Raw genomic sequence first — 21204 nt, forward strand, 5'->3', positions numbered from 1 at the left:
GTCTCCTTCTGAAAAGTGCCTTTGCAAAGGAAGCCTGGAGGACATTCCAAGATCGAGGACTGTGTGCTGAGGGACACACTAAAGCTTGAGGCAGCTGCCACAAAGGCGCAGTGGGGAAAAAAAACACTGTCTGAGGTCTTCCTGCTGAAGTTAAATAAGGGTCAGTTTAGTTATCTGACCACCCACCAGTGCCTCAAATGCACATAAATGTAGTCTTGTACAAGAAAGAGATGCCTTTGTTTTGTTTGGATAGGGTCAAACTCCAATGTTTGTTAATTTCCTTGATATGCTAGTGTACAGAACTGAACTGCATTTGTGACTATTTATGTATATAAAGATATATTTTTATGAATAAAGTATATTTTGACATAGAAAAAATGTGTAGATTGAGTATTGGATGATTTAAGCACCTCAGGACCATTCTCAGTTCTGAAGAACTGCCGAAGAGAAAGAATACAATCATCAAGGGCTGCCTCAGGTGAATGAGCATTCTGGAGTGGAAGCAATTGCTAGAGTTCAAAAGTCAGAATAAACAGGAAGTACATTGGTAAGAATAGTCCTCACTAAGCACACTGGGTGGTAAGGATGGAGAAAGAGTAGCATTGACAGTTGGGATTTGTTGCTTGTAGTAAGGTAGTAGCCAGTATTTAAGTTTGTTGTTCTGCAGCATTACAAAAGACTCAGAGAGAATCTGTGTATGTGTCGAACAGGGAATCAAATCTTGGATTGGGGAAATTTAGTTGGGAAGGAAACTTAGTAGGGAAATTTGGGAAGGCAAAGAGGTGGAGAAGGATAAATGAAAGGAGGCGTTATGACAAAAGGATTAAAGAGAAAAGTAAACTAGGAATGTAACAGATGGAAAAAGTAGTAGTGATGGGATGAGATTTAGACTTGAGACCAAGACAAACATATGAATGGGCATGGTGAAACTAACGTTACATGCATGGACATGTTACTTGTAAAATTAGAACAGGTATGTTCTGGTAGTAATTGGATAATACAGAAAAGGCAATAGGAAGATCTCCAGTGTTAAAGACAGTGGTCCCATGGATGTATACCATTGATGTAAGGTAGAATGGAGCAAGTTTGGAGCATACATTACTAAAATCTTTTGAAGCACTGTGATTCTAGTTCTATTACAACAGTTAGAATGCTATGCATTGGGCTGAATTATACATTCACATCTTGGATATTTTTGCTCAATTATGTCAGATACGGGAAGAAGCGTAGAGCTTTAACTTCTTTGAAGTGTTAAAATTGTCTTCCTCACTCAGATCATGCCATGAAGTGACAAATTGGGGCAGATTTGATTGAATTTGAATGAATACAGTAGAATTAAATTATAAATGTTAAACAATATGTTCCAAAATGTAATACTTCAGTTAAGATTATGAACTTTTTAGGAATCTAAGGTATTCGTTGTCTTTGTTATTTTAATCTAAATGAAACATTTACAAGAACTATGTACCTTGAGGTTACCCAATCAGTCAGAGCAATTACTTTGATAACCTTAAGGGAAAAACATGTTAACATCAGTTTAAAATTGAAAGATGTGTAAACAAACTGATAATCAAGTCTAAGAGAAGGGATTGTTCTAAGGTAATGTATCTATTGCAAAATGATTACAATGAGACAGCAAAACATTACTGTTCCATTCATCTTATTTTCCAATGAAGTATTTAAGTGTTGGGTGTTATTAAAATATAAATGGTTTATACTGCACTTGAATTACAGCTGGAACCACAACTGCTACACTTCTTAACAGAGAAGCTGATTTGGCTTGCAATGACACTGTAATTATAAATACAGTCTGAATTTATTGGCAGAGCTCAATCTGGACCAAAATAGAGTCCAAGGAATTCCAACTTGCTCTGGAGTCAAATTAGGTTTTCATTCTTAATTTATATGTCAAGTTTAGGGGTGGAACAATGTATTTTCACTGTGCAATGACACAAAACATCTAGAAAGTGAGTTCACCATCAGTAAATTACCTTAAATACTGATTTTTGTTTTTCAAAAAAAGGAAGAGCTCATGGTAGTCAGGCCATCATAAAATAGCATGAAGGGTCGACTAGTCTGTACTGGTTTTTGCACATCTACACCTTCACCTAAATGGTAATGTCCTTACTGAATTGATAAGAATACTATTAGAGACAGCTTTAAATTAGTTAAGGTAAAAAGATGATTAAAGTGACCAGATGATCAAATAAACTAATTATTGTTAAATGTTAGAGAGAACAAAAAGAAAAAAAAAATCTTTTGATGGATAGCATTAGCCAATTCAGGATGCATTTGCACTACAGTGAGTATTTCACATTTCAGGCAGAAATCTTTAATTTACTCGAGTAAAATCGGGTTCGGTATTTGCATTTGCGTTACCAGTTCAGAATCACAGAATTGTATTCTATTAAAAAAATAAAATTTATTCAGACTAAGACAAAATTGGTCTGGCTGGAAGTGCTACATCTAGGCTCTGCAAAATTTCAAACAGATTTCCAAAATATAAAATATTAAAACTCTTGAAAGTTCACGGCAGCTGTGAACATACAATGAAGAAATCTGAAACATAAAAGCTAGTGTCAGTCATGGTAACTATGACAACCATCATTAATTACTATAACAAAAACAGTCTAATGACCTTTCTTTGGGCTTTACTGGCTGGGCCAGCATTTGTTACCCATCTCGAGTTGTCCTTGAGAAGGTGCTGGTGAGCTGCTTTCTTGACATGCTGCAGACCATGTGTGCTGTAGGTAAACTCACAATGTTGTTAGGGAGGAAATTCCAGGGTTTTGACCCAGACACATTGAAGGAACAGTGATATATTTCCAAATCAGGTTAGTAAGTGGTTTGGAGGGGAACTTGCAGGTGGTGCTGTTCCTATGTATATGCTGCCCTTCTCCATTAAGATGGAAGTAGTCATGGGTTTGGAAGGTGCTGTCTATGGATCCTTGATAAATTTCTGCAATGCATCTTGTAGGATGTACACACAACCTCTGCTGATCATCAGTGGTGGAGGGAGTAGATGCTACTGGGTGTGGTGCCAATCAAGTAGGCTGCTTTGTTCAAAACTGTGTGAAGTTTCTTGAGTGTTATTGGAATTGCACCCATCCAGGAAAGTGGATGGTATTATATCACATCCATGACTTGTGTCTTACAGATGAACAGTTTTTGGAGAATCAGGAGGTGAGTTACTTGCTGCAAAATTCCTAGCCCTTGATTGGCACTAGTAGCCACTGTTTTATCTGGTTAGTCCAGTTAAGTTTCTGGTCAGGGAAGATGCGTGGCCAAATGTGGTTGATTCTTATTATGAGACCACCAAAATTTGTATTATGATCTGTCTAGGAACTGTTTCCTTGTAAGGTCTAAGCTACCTACCAAGAAATGAAAGCCAGAAGGTTCCACTGTATTGAATAAATAAAAACATTTAATATTCAAACTTAGAATAGTGATACAACCCACAATGTATACAGAATTTGTATTCTAACATCCAGAATAAACCAAAATTAATTAAGGGTAACATACAAACTGTGGTCAAAAACCTTGGATTTCTCAAAACACGTCCAGCCATGTGTGACAGTGTGGTCATCAAATCTCATTTACATTTTTGACAAGATTCCAATTTGAACTCTTCTGAAGACCTTGCTTTGGGACCAATCTGTCATGGATGATCTCAACACTCTGCCTGTTCACCATGTTTTTTCCTGGGTCTTTACTCCTGGATTTTGCAAGCTACATTCCAGCCCTTACTGACAGACACAACTCCAGCTTTTTCAGAAGATAAGCAGTTTAGTCAAGTCAGCACTTGTTTTCAGAAATCTGTTCTTGCCCAGCTGCACCAAGCAAATACTGCTTTTGGGCATTTCAAACTCCACTCTCAGCTTCACTGAAGTATTAATTGCTTCTGCCAAGCCCCTCATGGCTATCAGGACTTCCCTGAGTAGTAACTCCACAATTTAGCTGCACCTATTGGCTCCTAGGATTTTCCCCGAGTCCTAACTGCAGCTGTAAACCAGGGGTCACAATCTAAGGACACAGCACAGGCCCTTTAGAACTGAGATGAGGAGGAATTCCTTCATCAGGAGAATAGTGAGCCTGCTGTTTTAGTGTATTGGTGGATTTGTGGGCTACCATGATACCAAGAGGTCTGAGTAGTCTGGCAGTCATTTTGAGATGTCATTGAGGGAGGGGAATGGAGAGGGTGTCTGGATGCATTCTAGGCCAGAAACCTAGCCACTCTCCCCAACATCAAAGACATCTCAAATGGCGAGGTGCTGCATTTTGGGAAAGCAAATCTTAGCAGGACTCATAGTCTTAATGGTAAGATCCTAGGGAGTGCTGCTGAACGAAGAGACCTTGGAGTGCAGGTTCATAGTTCCTTGAAAGTGGAGTCACAGGTAGATAAGATAGTGAAGAAGGCATTTGGTATGCTTTCCTTGATCGGTCAAAGTTGAGTACAGGAGTTGGGAGATCATGTTGGGCTGTACAGGATATTGGTTAGGCCACTGTTGGAATATTGCATGCAATTCTGGTCTCCTTCCTATCAGAAGCACTTTGTGAAACTTGAAAGGATTCAGAAAAGATTTACAAGGATGTTGCCAGGGTTGGAGGATTTGAGCTATAGGAGAGGCTGAATAGGTTAGGGCTGTTTTCCCTGGATCATCGGAGGGGTGAGCTTACAGAGGTTTACAAAATTATGAGGGGCATGGATAGAATAAATAGACAAAGTCTTTTCTCTGGGATTGGGGAGTCCAGAACTAGAGAGTATAGGTTTAGGGTGAGAGGAGAAAGATATAAAAGAGACCTAAGGGGCAACTGTTTCATGCAGAGGGTGGTACATGTATGGAATGAGCTGCCAGAGGAAGTGGTGGGGCAACATTTAAGAGGCATTTGGATGGGTATATGAATAGGAAGGGTTGGGAGGGATATGGCTGGGTGCTGGCAGGTGGGATGAGATTCGGTTGGTATATCTGGTCAGCATGGACAAGTTGGACTGTAGGGTCTGTTTTTGTGCTGTACATCTCTATGACTCTATGCCTGCCAGACAACTCAGACATCTTGACAGTCTTCACAACTTTCTCTGGCAGCTCATTCCATATACGCACAACCTGCTGCATTCAAAAGGTCCCTTTTGAAACTTTCCCCTCTCACCCTAAGCCCATGCCCTTTAGCTTTAGAATCCCCCACCCCAGGAAAAATACCGTGTTTATTTACCATATCCATGCCTCTCATGATTTTATAAACCTCTATAAAAGGTCAGCCTTCAGCCTCTGACGATTCAGGGAAAACAGCCCCAGCCTATTCACCCTCTCCCTATAGCTCAAACCCTCCAACCCTGGCAATATCTTTGTTAATTTTTTCTGAACCCTTTCAAGTTTCATAATATCGTTCTCAGAACAGGGAGACCAGAACTGCACACAATATTCCAAAACTGGCTTAACCAATGTCCTGTACAGCTGCAACACGACTTCCCAACTCCTATGCTCAATGATTTGGATGATTAGCCATGATCATATCAAATGGCAAAGCAAGTTTGAAGGGCAGAATGGTCTACTCCTGCTCCTATTTTCTATGTTTCTATACAACTGCTTCTAGGAGATCATCCTGAGTCCAAAATGCAAAAGAACCAGTGGCCTCTGTAGCAGTACATCTAACAGCATAAGTTCTAAATGGATCCTGATTCTGTTTCTCTCCCTTTCTCTCTCTCTCCATCACAAACTCTGATTGCCTCACTCTCCAACTGACTGTAACCTTTAAACTGTTCTTTAGTGACTCTTGAGCGGTTTTGAATGACCTATTGAAAAACTTGCAACAGGCCCACCCTTGTTCCTAGGCAGGACTGAATTTACCAGTTCTTGGCTGTCAATTATAGCAACTGTTGGAACTGTCTATTACCTGAATGCAGGGTTACACAGTACAAATTGCTTCCAACTGAAAAAGGATTTTATCACACTCAGATGTGCTCTCTGAATGACTGAACAAATCTTTCTGTTTAAAGGTAATCGAGGATGGGCAACAAATGTTGTTGCCACAAACCAAAATATACGTTTATAAAGCATCCAACAAGATACCAAGTTTGACACTAATGCATAACAAGATGCTTGAAGTTAAGTTCAGTGTGGAAATTGGGAAGCATCATTAAAGAATCACCTTAACAATGTAGTATAGTACAGTGTATGTTGGTTTAGAGTTTCAAGGAAGGCAGATTAGATCAGAAAATTGACAATCTGGAGTAAATTACTGACAAGCAAATGATGATTATCATCTTGCATAAGAGTTCAAGCATAATTTGCTGAATGCACTTCCACAGGAAACATGAGAGCCAAATTTATTGAGACATATTCGTAATGAGTTCTTCCAGCACAGATCATCAGTTGAAATAAATGCAGGTTAGAGATACTCTTTCGGACCTACACTGAATCCTCCCATAATGAGGCTCGAGAGTTTTGTTACAGACTTGGGTTACATGAATAGTTGCTCAATGAAGAAATTATTGGAAACAAAATAGAATGATCATACTCATGACAATTGAATTTAGACAACAAAGAGAAATATAACTTTAAAAAGGGAATGGAATAAAAATTGAAACAATTACATTGTGGTTGTAGTTATAAAACTTCGATTGACGTGGATAGCTTTAGACACATGCCAGTGTGCAGTCAGGATAAATGCAGATTGACTAATAAATAGAGATTAAACACAACTCTTTAAATGGATTAAAAGAAAATCCAAATAATAATTAAGATAAACAAAGCCTACAGTGGACAAGGTGAGGAGGATTGACGAACCAATAAAAAAAAAGTGTAAAGAAAGACAGATGATGGCAAGAGAGGGAGCTAGAGATCAGTAAAACTTCAGAAAGCAAATACAACAATAAAACACAGCTGAAAGGTAAGTTAAGAATTCAAATGCAAACTAAATTGATACTGAATTACATAGCAATGGTCCAATTGGTCAACGCCCATGTTCAAACTCTAAGCATTTTCCCCTTACACATGTCCTTGTTGTAACTTTTTCCTCTATCAGTCTATTGTCCCTTTCTTAGAGATTGCATTAAAGGAAGCCTCTCCGAAAATGTATAAATGGGATCAGCTTTCTCTAATCCGGAGGCAGCAGGCACTATATTCTCATAATCCCCTTGTAAAGAGATTCCTCCTTAAATCTTAATTTCATCTGAAGGGTTATTTTATGTTTATGCCCTTTTATTCTGAACATAAGAACAAGAAGAGATAGATATTAGATATAGAAGACTCTCTTTCAATCTACCTACTCTATTAACTCATTCATAATTTCAAATATCTCTGTTAGATGCCATTTTAGTTTTTAATTTCACAGAAAAAATAAACCCAGCAACACTCCCCAAGGCCTTACTATTAACTGTATAAGTGCTGTCTTGGCCAAAGGCAACACCTCACATTTATTTAAATTAAATTCCATCTGTCACTCCTCAGCCCATTGGCTCATCTGATCATGGTCCCATTGTACTCTGAGATAATCTTCTTCACTGTCCACTACATTACTACTTTTGGTGTAATCTGCAAATTTACTAACCATATCTCCTATATGCAGCAAGACCTAGACTTGCACTGACAAGTGGCAAGTTACATTTGCGCCACACAAATGCCAGGCAATGACAATCTCCAGTAAGAGACAACCTAACCATGCCCCCCCCCCCACTCAATGGCATAATCATCCCTGAATTTCCCACTATCTACATCCTGGAGTTATCACTGTCCAGAAGCCGAACTGGACTAGCCATATAAATACAGTGACTAAAACAGCAGGTCAGAGAGTGGAAATATTTCAGCAAGTAGCTCAACACCCGACTTCCCAAAGCCACTATCTGGAAGGCACAAATCAGGAGTGGATGAGTGTAGCCCCAACACTCAAAGTTTGACATCATTCAGGCCAAAGTAGCCGGTTTTTAAATGGCATTATATTTCAGTTGTCAATTACCACCAATTGTGCTCCATCCACCATCTCAAAAATTCACTCCTCCATCATCGTGAACCGACAGAAATATGTTCCATTAACAAGATGCATTGCAGCAACTTTTCTTTTGACAGCAGTTTCTACACCTGCAACCTTTACCATCTAGAAAGACAAGATCCACAGAGACATGGGAGCACCACCACCTGCAAGTTCCTCTCGAAGCCACACACACCATTCTGACTTGGAACATTATCACCACTTATTGCACTGGATCAAATTACGAAAACTCCTCACAACATTGTGTATGTACCTGCACCAAATGGATAGTGTGGTTCAAGAAGCAGCTCACTGGCAACTAGGCATGGGCAATAAATGCTGATATCTCTTATATTGTTCCACCAGGGTCACTCAGCTCCTGACATCATTACGGCTTTTCTGTTAACATGGACCAAACAGAGGAGTTCCAGAAGTGAGGAGAAAGTGACTGTCATTAACATCAAGACTGCCTTTGACAGTGTGACCTCATGGAATTCTAGTAAACTTGGAGTTAATGGGATAAAAGCAAAACACTGAAGATGCTTGAAATCTGAAACAGAAACAGAAAGTGCTAGAGAATCTCAGCAGGTTTGGCAGTATCTGAGAAGAGAAAAAAAAAGTTGAAATTTCAAGTCCAGTATAATTCTTCTTCAGTTCACAATTAAGAAAAATTGGAGGTACATATGACTGAAATGCCTGCAGTAACATTCATGCTGCCCAGTGCCAAGCAATGACCATCTCCAACCAAAATAGAATCTAATATCAACCTTTGGCTTATTGTCACAGACTTCTCCACAATCAACACCCTCAGGGTTACCATTAACTGGAAAGTGAACTGGAATAGCCATATAAATACCAAAGTTCCTTAGACTATATCTTTCAAACCCACGATCACTTTCATCTAGACAGACAAGGGCAACAGATACAAGGGAATGCCATCACTTGCAAGTCACTCACCATGTTAACTTGGAAATATATCATACTTCCTTCAGTGTCAAAATTCTGGAACTTCCTTCCTAATGGCATTGTGGGTTTAACTAGAGGAACTCAGCTGCCAGTTCAAAAAGGCAGCTCACCACAACCTTCTCAAGGACAATTAGGAATGATCAATAAATCAGAGCCTGTGATCCCCACAAATAAATAAAAAATAAATCATGCCGAGGGCAATAATAAAATCTGTAAAGCGAATATGACATATTAATGGAGACAGGGATGTCCCAGAGAACTGGAAACAATCCACTGTTTTTATATCAAATCAGGTCATTTCAGAACGATTGAGCTTACATAAATAACTAGTAAAGTAATGCAATCCTTATGAACAATGTTAGGTAGTGTCCAAATTACAATAGAATCTTTAAAAAGCAGTTAATCTAGTTTTGGAACCTTGTCTGACAAGCCTTCGGGGGGTTTTGGGGGGAACTGATACTTGAAGTAGACTGGAATATTCGATGATGTATTTTGAAGAAATTTTCAATAAAAAAGTTGCTCTCCAGCAGAAACTTTAGACAAAACCTGAAAGTGAAATGCAACTGGCTGGAAAATAAGAATCAGCATGTAGTAAACACATTAGAAATACCATCACCTGAAAGCTTACCATATTGTTTCTCATCTTTATCTGCATAGCACATCAACATGGATGGTAGGTTTGGTCACAATTCTGCGAGCAATAAATCTATCAACCGTCTGCCAATATGTTCACTGATTACCTCAGATATAAAACTCCTTTATTTCCCGCCTCTAATACTCTATTATCATAATAATTACTCATGCATTTTAATATTTGATTATACAGTTACTTGTCCTTTATATGTGCAAATGCCAATATGGTGTTTCAAATGAGTATTCATTGAGCGGAAATCTTTGTTTTGGAAATTGTGATGGCAATTCTCTGCTAATCTCCCTTGAAAACATTAAAGATTCTCTGGCTGATATGTGCATGGGTTGATTAAGGAGGCTGCTGAGCTGAAGTACACAACTTGAATTATAATCAGATTGCAGCATGATTAAATCCTTCACTGGCTCAGAGACAGCTTAGAAAATAATTCTTAAGAGTTGATGTTATGTTGCTGTGACCACATCCTAGTTTGTAATCCTTTTCTTTTCAAAAGGAAAAAAAACCTTTGGCATTTAGGGTTATTTGTGTCAATCAGACTGAATTAGAATGCTTCTTCTGTTTGTTTAGTGTTATTCATTAAGAGACCATTTTTGGTTGTGCCATTGGAGAATGAAGTGTGATTTACTAAGTGGCAGTACAATGGAAATGGTGAAGAAAACAAATTAAGATTAAGATTTTCTCCTGTTAATATGTTATCATACTCCTTTCTCACTGTACAACTAAATGACCGAGTAGGTTTCACATACACCCATAATTGGTGATTTTAAGCTAACTCACACGATCAAGAAAACCCTAGAAGAATTATATGAAATCTATGAAAGATACAATGGAACTCTTATGGAATGTTATTTTCCATGGACTTCAAATGGAGAGTAAATTCCAGAGGATTCTAAACCCAAACTTTTTACTCAATCACAAATATCCTATTGGCTGTGTTCAATTAGGAGAAAGTGGTGACTGCAGATGTTGGAGATCAGAGTCGAAAAATGGGGCACTGGAAAAGCATAGCAGATCAGGCAGCATTTGTCCCCTCCTCCCCCCCCCCTACTTAGTTTCAACGCGGCTGTGTTGCAGTAGCAAACCTACCTGCCAGAATGCTGGTCCCTAACCTATTAAGGTGCAAACCGTCTCTCCCGTATAATTTATGCTTACCACAAAACATACCCCAGTGATTCAAGAATTTAAATCCTTGCTTCCTGCACCAGTTCCCCAGCCATACGGTTCATGTCCATCTCCCTGTTTCTGGCCTCACCAGCCCGAGGAACTGGAGGCAAACCGGAGATAACCACGCTGGACGTCCTGCTTTTCAGCCTTCTTCCTAGTTCTCTGAAGTCCCACTGTAGTATGTTCCTCTTCTTCTTCCCGACACCATTTGTGCCAGATTACAGGGTGACCTGGACAGGTTAGGTGAGTGGACAGATGCATGCAGATGCAGTTTAATGTGGATAAATGTATGGTTATCCACTCTGGTGGCAAGAACAGGAAGGCAGATTACTACCTAAATAGAATCAATTTAAATAAAAGGGGTAGTACAGAGAGATCTGGGTGTTCTTGTACACCAGTCAATGGAGGTAAGCATGCAGGTACAGCAGGTCGTGAAGAAGGCTAACAGCATGCTGGCCTCCATAACAAGAAGGATTGAGTATAGAAGCAAAGAGGTTCTTCTGCAGCTGTACAGGGCCCTAGTGAGACAACAACTGGAGTACTGTGTGCAGTTCTGGTCTCCAAATTTGAGGAAAGACATTCTGGCTATTGAGGGAGTGCAGCGTAGGTTCACGAGGTCAATTCCTGGAATGGCAGGACTACCTTACGCTGAAAGACTGGAGCGACTGGGCTTGTATACCCTTGAGTTTTGAAGACTGATTGAGACATATAAGATTATTAATGGATTGGACACTCTGGAGGCAGGAAACATGTTTCCGCTGATGGGTGAGTGCCGAACCAGAGGACACAGCTTAAAAATACAGGGTAGACCATTTAGGACAGAGATGAGGAGAAACTTCTTCACCCAGAGTGTGGTAGCTGTGTAGAATGCTTTGCCCCAGAGGGCAGTGGAGGCCCAGTCTCTGGATTCATTTAAGAAAGTTGGATAGAGCTCTCAGGGATAGCGGAATCAAGGATTATGGAGATAAGGCAGGAACAGGAGACTGATTAAGGGTGATCAGCCATGATCATATCGAATGGTGGTGCCTGCTCGAGGGGCAGAATGGCCTACTCCTGCACCTATTGTCTATTGTTTATTGAACCAATATCCCAGAGGAGTAGCCTGAACATCTGGCTAAGTTGTCCAGCAGCATTGTCACAAAGCCACCCCGTTAGTTTTCACATATATACTGATGGTATCCAGCTCCAGCTAACCATCACCTCTCTTGAACCCTCCACAGTTGTTAAGCTGTCAACTATTTATCCGACATCTGATATTGGATGAGCGGGAATTTCCTCCAGTTAAGAACTGGGAAGATTTAAGCCACTGTTTCAGACCCTGTTCTAAACACTTTTCCCTAACTCTTAACTCCATCCCACTTCTTCGCAAGAATTTGTGATTAAGCCTGTTTGCAATTTGTTACATTTGATCTAGGCATGATGTTCTGACTTTATATTCATTCTATTTCTAAGCTAGCCTACTTCTGCCTTCACAATATTGTTCAACTTCACTCCAGTCTCAACTTGGCTAGAGTGAAACCCACACTCTAGATTTGATGACTGTACTCCGAGCTGGTCTAACACATTCTACCTTCTGTAAACTGGACAGCATCCAAAATTCTGCTGCCCATGTCTTGACTTGCACCAAATCCTATTCCCCTATCACCCCTGTGCTTGCTTACATATACTGGCTACCTATCAACTTGATGTTAAAATTCTCATCCTTGTTTTTCAAATCCCTTCTGGCCTTGCCCATTACTAGGTTTGTTTTCTCTGCCATCTCCACAATTCTCTGATATATCTGCACTCCTCTAATTCTGGCCTCTTGTACATTTCCCAACTCTAATCGTTGCCCATTGACAACTGTGCATCCAATTGCCTAGGCTCCAAACTTGATTCCCTTTTGATAAATTTCTGCATCTCTACTTAAGCTTGCCTCCTTTAAAACATATAAATTATGTGCAAAAGTAGGCTACTCTACCAATCAAGCCAGTTCTGTGACTCATTAAGTTCATGACTGTTCTGATTTTAACCTCAAATCCCACCTACTCACAACAACTCTTCACCCTTTTACTACTGAGTAAAAACAATAACTGCAGATGCTGGAAAGCAAATACTGGATTAGTGGTGCTGGAAGAGCACAGCAGTTCAGGCTCGTTGGATGCTGCCTGAACTGCTGTGCTCTTTTAGCACCACTAATCCACCCTTTTACTACCATCTACCTCTCCCTTAAAAATATTCAGGGATTAGGATTCCACCACCAATGAGTTTTGAGGGACTGCATTCCAAAGACATTTGTAAAAACCTACCTCTTGGACAACGCTTCACTCATCTCACCTATGTATGTAACTTACTGTCACACTTTGTCTTATCATGCTTCTGGGAAATGCCTTCAGAAATTAAATTAATTAATCGATTGATTTATTTATTGTTGTCACACGTACTAGGATATACAGTGAAAAGTATTTTGTGTTCTCTACAGGCAGATCATACCACACAAAGTCATCAGGATAGCAGAACAGAATACAGTGTTACAGCCACATATACACCATTTATTTTTACCTACTCTCAGTTCTGAATAAGGGTCATTGGACTCAAAATGTTAACTCTGCTCTCTCCATAGATGCTGCTAGACCTGCTGAGTTTCTATTTCTATCTCTGTCTCTCTTTTTTGGTCAGTCTTTGTGCCAGATATTCCCCAGGGGCACAGAGGGCCTGGTGTCAGGGTGAAATGGGGTTCAGAAGCTTGCATGAGCAATGAAATTAACATGGCATTGGTCAGCACAATGCCTGTAATGAAACTCAAGCTAAGCAAGCTTGATAGTCCTCATCATATCCCAGGAAGACTATGGATGTAGCATGGGATTCCCTGGTACTGATTATGTTGTCACCTGTTTGCTTCACGATTATTCTAACTCCTGGGATCTAGCCAGCTGATATCAATGAGTACCAGTAAGGTTGTAAAATGCCTGAAAGCACGCTTCAGTCGTGACATTCCCAACACTGTGATTAGCGACAATAGCACCCAGTTGAACTGGGCGAACATCAAGCCCAAGTTAACCATTCCACAACAAAATAATGATTTAATATCAATAATTGCTAGGTGCAATACTTACCTCCAGCAAATATCATTGCTGGGGTGATGTCTTATTCCAGGGACCAGCAGACACCAGATGAACAACCAACAAAACCATTACAAGACGTGAATGTCTTAAGGACGAAGCACTGAATGTATGTGTAGGGACAGATGAAAGTGGGACACTAATAACTTTATTCATAGACTGTGTGTATGAAAACATGCAATGTAGTTTGTACTTGTTTAAGAATAGGGAGAGTTGGAGAACTGCCATTCTGCACTGTTGTCTTTGTGCATTTTTTTTTATTTACTTGCAAGACATGGGTGTCGTTGACTGGCCAGCATTTATTGCCTGTCCCTAGTTGCCATTGAGAAGGTGGTGGGGATTCTTGAAGAAAGGGCTCATGCCCGAAACGTCGATTCTCCTTCTCCTTGGATGCTGCCTGACCTGCTGCGCTTTTCCAGCAACACATTTTCAGCTCTGATCTCCAGCATTTGCAGTCCTCACTTTCTCCTGCCTTCTCAATACTCTATAGGTAGACCCACAATGATGTTAGGAAGGGAGTTCTGGCATCTTGACCCAACAACAGTGAAGGAATGGCAATAGATTCCCAAGTCAGGATAGTGAGTGGCTTGGAAGGGAACTTGCAGGTGATGGTGTTCCCATATATCTGCTGCCCTTGTCCTTTGAGTTGAAAGTTGTCATGGGTTTGAAAGGTGTTCTCTTAGGATCTGTGGTGAATTTCTACAGTGCATTAATAGTTAGTAGCAGCAGTGTGTACTGAGTATTGGTGGTGAAAGAAATGGATGCTTGCAGATGTGGTGTCAAACAAGCAGGCTCTTTGTCCTGGATGGTGTTGCATTGCTAAAAGATTAAATTGGAATCTCTCTCTGGACATTGATGTAATATTAAAAAGAGTTAAACTGTACTGATTGAACATTCTGGAAGTGGGTGGGAACAATGTTCATGCGAGAATGCAAATCACCCACACCCCAATTAGACAGTCATTTGCTACTCCTCCCTTACTATTATCAAATTAAACCGTCGTCATTCAATATCTTCCATTCAGAAATGCTTTCGAGCCATCCCCCAGAGCCAGGACACCTCACACCTGCATTGTCTTGGGGAATTACTGAGTCAGGAAATCATCTGCATAACGATTTCCCAGGATTAGGGCATTAGCATTTGCATTATCTCCAAGGATGATCATTGTGTCTGGGGTAACGTGACTCTGAGTGACTGGGCGTTGGCTTGAGCGACATGTGACTGTGGGTGAGCAGCCAGAGTTTCTGTAAGAATTACCAACTGAACAGTATAAAGAGGATGTGTTTTCTTTGTTCAGGGCCTCACTTAGACTCGACTTCGCATGTCTGCAAAGAAGGTCAAAGGGGGGGTCAACCTCACTTGAACAAACTTTAATTGTTTGCAGAAGTTGGTGTGTGTGTGAATTGAATTTTGTGTGTGCAACCTCAGGAAAAGAACCTAACTGTCAATCCTCTTGAAGGTTTTTGGTGCTGCACCCATCCAGAGAAGTAGTGAGTCTTCTTTCACGCTCTTGATTCATGCCGTGTAGATGGTGGACAAGCTTTGGGGAGTCAGGAGGTCAGTTATTTGCCACAGTATTCTTAGACTCTTATCTGCTCTTGTAGCCAATTTATGTGGGGACTCCAGTTGAGTTTCTAGTCAATGGTAAATCTCGGATGTTGATAGTGGGGAATTCAGTGATGGTAACACCATCAAATGTCAAAAGGCATTGGTTAGGTTGTCTCTTGTTGGAGATGGTCATTGCTTGGCATTTGTGAGGTGTGAATGTTATTTGCCACTTGTCTAGATCTTGTTGCCTTGAGTGTAGACTGCTTTGGTATCTGAAGAGTCCTGAATGGCACTGAACTTTATACATTAATCAGCGAACATCCCTACTTCCGACCTGATGATGGAGGGAAGGTCATTAATGAAGCAGCCGATGGTTGGGCATTAGACATTATCCTGAGGAGATCCTACAGTGATGTCCCAGAACTGAAATAACCTTCAACAACCACAACCATCTTAAATTTCCAACCCTCTAATACCTATTGATTCCAGTTTTGCTAGGCCTCCTCGGTGCCACACCCAATCAAGTGCAACCTGGATGTCAAGGGCAATCACCCTCATCTCACCTCTGGAATTCAGCTCTTTTGCCCATGGTCAGGAGCTAAGTGGCACTCCTGGAACCCAAGCTGGGCATCAGTGAGCAGCTTATTGCTGATCAGGTGCTGCTTGATAATACTATTGAAAAGATCTTTATCATTTTACTGATGACCAAGAGTAGACCAATGAAGCAGTTAATGGCCAGGTTAGATTTGTCCTGCTTTTTGTGAATGGGATATCTTCCACATTGTCGGGTAGCTGCCACTGTTGTAACTGTACTGGAAGAGCTTGGCAAGGAGAATGGCATGTTCTGGAACACTGTGCTGTAATGCTATTGTCATGGACCACGCCTGAACCACTCAAAACATTTCAAGAAAGTAGTCCAGACCTTTACATTTGCTTAAATCAAATAGCAAAGTTGAGTGGCTATTCCAGGAGAGAATCAGCTGATCAAACTATTTAGTTTTAAACAAAACAGACTTTATTTTTCCCCCCAAGATTACTGAATGAAGCACAAAGAACAGAAAACAGAATACCAGATAACTTATCCTATCCAAAAACCCAGCAGACTATCCCAACTTAATGATGCTGTGCCAAAATACTTACAAAAATGCCTATAAAGACCCCTTGGCACAAAAGGTAAAATCAAACCAAGTGAGAGAGAGAGAGAGAGAGAGAGACAGACAGAGAGATGCGTTGCTGGTAATCTAAAACACTGAAGTGTTGTAATGTCAAGCTCAAAGTCTCCTTCTCAACCACTGAACATTTCTGGAGAAATACCTAATAGGTCTTTCTATCTACTTGTCATCTTGCAAATGTACAGCATCGACAGCCACATCACATGTATTGATAGCCATCTTGAATGGCTTTGCGTAATTAGGAGTGGCTAATACAGGGGCAGTGGTTAACACAGCTTTCAGGATGCACTCTGACAGTCCGCTGTCCACTGAAACTTCTTGCCTTTATTTAGCAATTCAGTGAGTGGGGCAGCCACACTGCTAAAATGTGATAAAATGTGACTTTTGATAAAATACACTCAATCTGAGGAACCATAGTAGTGTTCTTTTTGTTGATGGTATGGGAAACTCCCCAATTAACTTTGTGTTAGCACCCAATGGCTCTATTTATCACTTTTAGCCAGGCTTATCACCAAGCCTGCCTTTTGAAGTTATCAACCAAGTCTGATAAGTACTGTAAATGTTCCTTTCATGCAGGACTAAAAAAATCACCAGGCCATCGATATACACCACACAGTTGGGTAACCCGGGAGTGACCTTATTAGTTAGTCTCTGAAATTTGGGTTGCACATTTTTCATGCCAAATGGCATGACTTTAAACTGATACAGTCCATTCAGTGTTACAAAAGCTGCAATTACCTTTACTCTCTGTGACACAGATACTTGTCACTATCCTCTGAGCAAGTCCAACTTAGAAATGTAAGTTACTTGTCCCATCTCCTCAACATAATCTTCCAACCATGGAATCGGATATGCATTAGTTTTGGTAACTGCATTGACTTTATGATAGTCCATACATAACCATTGGGTAACATCTGGTTTTGGCACCATTACTATGGGTGAACTCCAATCACTGTAACTCACTTTGATTACGTTGTCTTGGAACATGCTTTCAATCTCCTTTTGAACCTGTGCCAACTTTAGAGGGTTATGCCTATAAGGATGTTACTTAATTGGAACAGCATCTCCTATATCTACATCATGCATATTCTACATCTACATCAGGTTAGTATTGCCCAGCTTATTTCCACATATCTCCCCATGTGATAGTAGTAAGTCTTTTGATTTTCCTCGGGAAGGTAACTCAATAATTCACCGCAAGTTTTGACAACTTCCTCATTGTCTAATTTAAGGAATGTCCAATTCAGAATCCTCTGATTTTAGTTCTTCCGTCTGTGTTGTAATCAATAACACATTCTCCTCTGTCTTTCCTTCCCTGTCAAAATACTTTTTGAGCATATTCAGATGACACATTATGTGAGATCTTTCTGTCTGGAGTCCCTATCAAGTAGTTCACCTCACTCAATTTCCTTTTGATTTGATAAGGTCCACTAAATCTTGCTTTTAAAAGGTTCACCTATCACTGGAAGTAACCTTATCCCCAATAGCAAAAAATTGGGAATTTTTAATTTCCTGTCTTCTTCCTGTTTCACTATATGCTGCGATACTTTTAAATGCTGTCCAGCCAACTCCCAGCTTTATTTAATCGTTCCCTAAAATTTTACACATAGTCCAAATATGTGGTCTCCGAATTCTGACTTACTAATTCTCCTTAATCAATTTTAACGGTCCCCTCACTTCATGCTCAAAAACTAATTCAAATGGACTGAATTTGGTTGATTCATTTGGTGCATCTCTAATTGCAAAAAGCACAAACAGAATTCCCTTATCCCAATCATCTGGATAGGCTTGACTATAAGCCCTCAACTGGAGCGGAGAGTTCCTCCGGTACAGGGCAACCCCATATCCATGGAGTTGTTTTCCATGGTTTCAGTTACCTGTGGTTTACTGCGGCCTGAACATATTATAGGGATCCTTCTGAAATGAGGGACTAGTGGCTGCTGGGAAGGTAAGTTTCCCATTCAAATGAATGGGTTCGCTCCTATCCACGGTAGATCTTGGCATGTATTCCCCATGGGTACGGGGAGATTACTGTACTCCTACCCCAAATTCTCCATTCTTCTCTGGACAATCTAACCTCTCTTTACATAATTGAGCACTTTTTGTCGCACCATGAATTCCCATTACTAGTACCTTTTCTGACAATACTCCTTCAGAAGTACATATCTTCTAATCTTTGAGCATCACAGACTGAGAGGATCCTGCGTCACTTCATATTGTAACCTCTTTACCTGCTGCTCTTGGCCTACACAAATAATCTGTATCCCTGCAACAATAAAGTTTAAGACGACCTGGCACTTCCTCTTTAAACCTCTGACCAGCTTGTACACTCTGGTGCAGCTTTCTAGCATCCACTGTGTTTTCTGTTACCACTCCAATAAAATTCACTGGCTTATCCTGTTTTCTACATCTGGCTTCCCAGTGCTTCTCCTAACCCACCACTGTGATTTCATGTGCCTACTTTGTTGCAGTGAAAACACCGGAGCTTTTTAACTTCTGTCCCCTTCACGGGTTTCCTTTTCACCCTGAGGCAAGTTATCCTTATGATCTTCACCAAAATCTACCTTTACCTTTCCACGTGAGGAATTCTCTTTTCTCCAATTTCGATCTCTCATGATTGAGATTGATTCTGGATGCCAAATTTTGCTTTATGGACCAACTCAATCATCAGCTATTTAGCTACTAATCTTGCCATTTTAACTCTCTGCTCTTCCACATGAGTTCTCACTACTTCAAGAAGTGAACTTTTGAATTCCTCCAAAATAATTCTCTCTAAGAGCGTCATAGATTTGCTCTAATTTTAATGCTTTTATCCACCCATCAAAATTACTTTGTTTCATCCTTTCAAACTCAATGTAGGTTTGACCAGGGTCCGTCCTTAGATTCCTGAACTGCTGTCTGTAGGCTTCTGGCATAAGCTCATATGCACTTAAGATGGCTTTCCTCACCTCCTTAAACACCTCAGATACCTCCTCTGATTGTGATGCGAATACCTCACTAGCTCTACCTACAAGTTTGGGTTTGGATCAACAAAATCCACATGGTCACTGGCCACTGTATTTGTTTAGCCAATTTTTTCAAATCAGATAAAAGAGGTTTCCATATCCTTTACATCAAAATTAGGCAATGCTTGAATACATTTAAACAGATCCCCACCAAGCCTTTGACTACCATGGGTTTGCTCATCCTCAGAGCTTCCCTTTAGCCTTCATCTCCATCCTAAGCTGACTTTCCTGTCGAAGTACCAATTTCTGAAGTTCAAATGTGCTCTCTTTATCTCTCTTCCGCTTTTAATTGTAATTCAAACGGTTTTATTTCTGTTGCTCTTTCCTTGTTTTTTCTCTCTAACTCAAGCCTCTTCACTTTTAATTGAAATTTAGCCATCTCTAAAAATTCAGCAAATTTAAATGCTGAGGTATTGCCGTAATTATCTCTTCTTTCCTCACGGAAGGAGGCAGCTCCATGTCCAGCTTGTCTGCTAATTCCTGCAGCTTGACCTTAATCATCTTCTGTAAAACCCCCAAGGTCACTTCTTCCACCCCCACAAAACTCTTGGTGACTCAAAGAGCCATTGCTATCCCAAGCTCCATTTAAACCAACCGAATCAACACCCGTAATAAAAGACACTAACACCTACCACTCGCTGCCTTCAGAGAGTCCAGTAGCCTTTCTTCACACACAGACACACACACACCTGCATTAAAACCAAAACCAGAGAATAGATGAGCCAGGAGAACTGATGACAAGTGTTCTTTTTAAACTTGAAAGCCTTCTGTCTGAGGCAGAATCTGTTAGATGTAAACAAATTGGTCCTAAAATCCAAACTTTTCTGAAACTCTCACTTTTTGGAACCTGTGTTGTTTACAACATCATTGAAACAAAACCCAAGGACAGCATAACTTTGCAAAAGGAACAGCTTCATCACACTTTTGCCTGAATTTGTCAAGGCCCATAGCCTTTGCAGTATCCAATGCATTTGATCATTTCTTCAGAAGTCACATGACACGAGGTTATAATCCAACAGGTTTATTTGAAACCATAAGCATTGGAGCACTGCTCCTTTGTCAGGTGAACTGTGAGACAGCTCCCTCAACTTTGGCACTAGTCCCAGATGGTATTCAGGAAGACTTTACAGGGTCAACAGGGATGTTCTTGCTGTTTTCATTGCTTGTGCCTCGGTTGATGCCAGGTGGTCATCTGAATTCATTTCTCTGTTAATGACTGATACAACTGAGTTGCCATTTCAGTTGAGAGTCAACCACGTTACTGTGGGTTTGGAGACACATGCAGACCAGACCAGACCAGACCAGGTGAGGATGACAGATTTTCTTCACTGAAGAACATTAGTGAGTCACATGGGTTTTTCTAACAATTAACAATGGTTTCATAGACTTCAGTACATTCCGAATTCCTGATTTTTAAAATTGAATTCAAATACCACCATCAAGGGTGGTGAGATTTGAACCTGAACTTCTGGTTTAATAGTCTTGCGATAATACCACTAGGCTATCATCTCCTTATTGTGGTTTGCCAAAGTAATGCGTCCTCAGAGGTGATCTTCTGTACCTAAAGGCTTCAGAATGATATTCATGTTACCCCACCATGTTGAGCATTCTTAAGTCACTAAAGCTGATTAGGC

General features: G+C 40.4%; 1 protein-coding gene across 2 annotated transcripts in view; it reads right to left on the minus strand.

The window, feature by feature from the left end:
* slc25a15a (solute carrier family 25 member 15a) overlaps positions 1-21204 on the minus strand; it is a 73822-nt gene that overhangs the window by 44775 nt on the left and 7843 nt on the right. The window contains exon 1 of one of the 2 annotated variants that reach the window (XM_072577155.1): positions 20203-20259. The exons of the other annotated variant lie outside the window; for it this stretch is intronic. The gene's annotated coding sequence lies outside the window, so the exon portion shown is untranslated. Of the gene's footprint in view, positions 1-20202; positions 20260-21204 lie in introns of those variants that run through there. 2 annotated transcript variants of the gene reach the window in all.

This window comes from Chiloscyllium punctatum, chromosome 9 (assembly GCF_047496795.1).
Source record: "Chiloscyllium punctatum isolate Juve2018m chromosome 9, sChiPun1.3, whole genome shotgun sequence".
NCBI classification, from domain to species: Eukaryota; Metazoa; Chordata; class Chondrichthyes; order Orectolobiformes; family Hemiscylliidae; genus Chiloscyllium; species Chiloscyllium punctatum.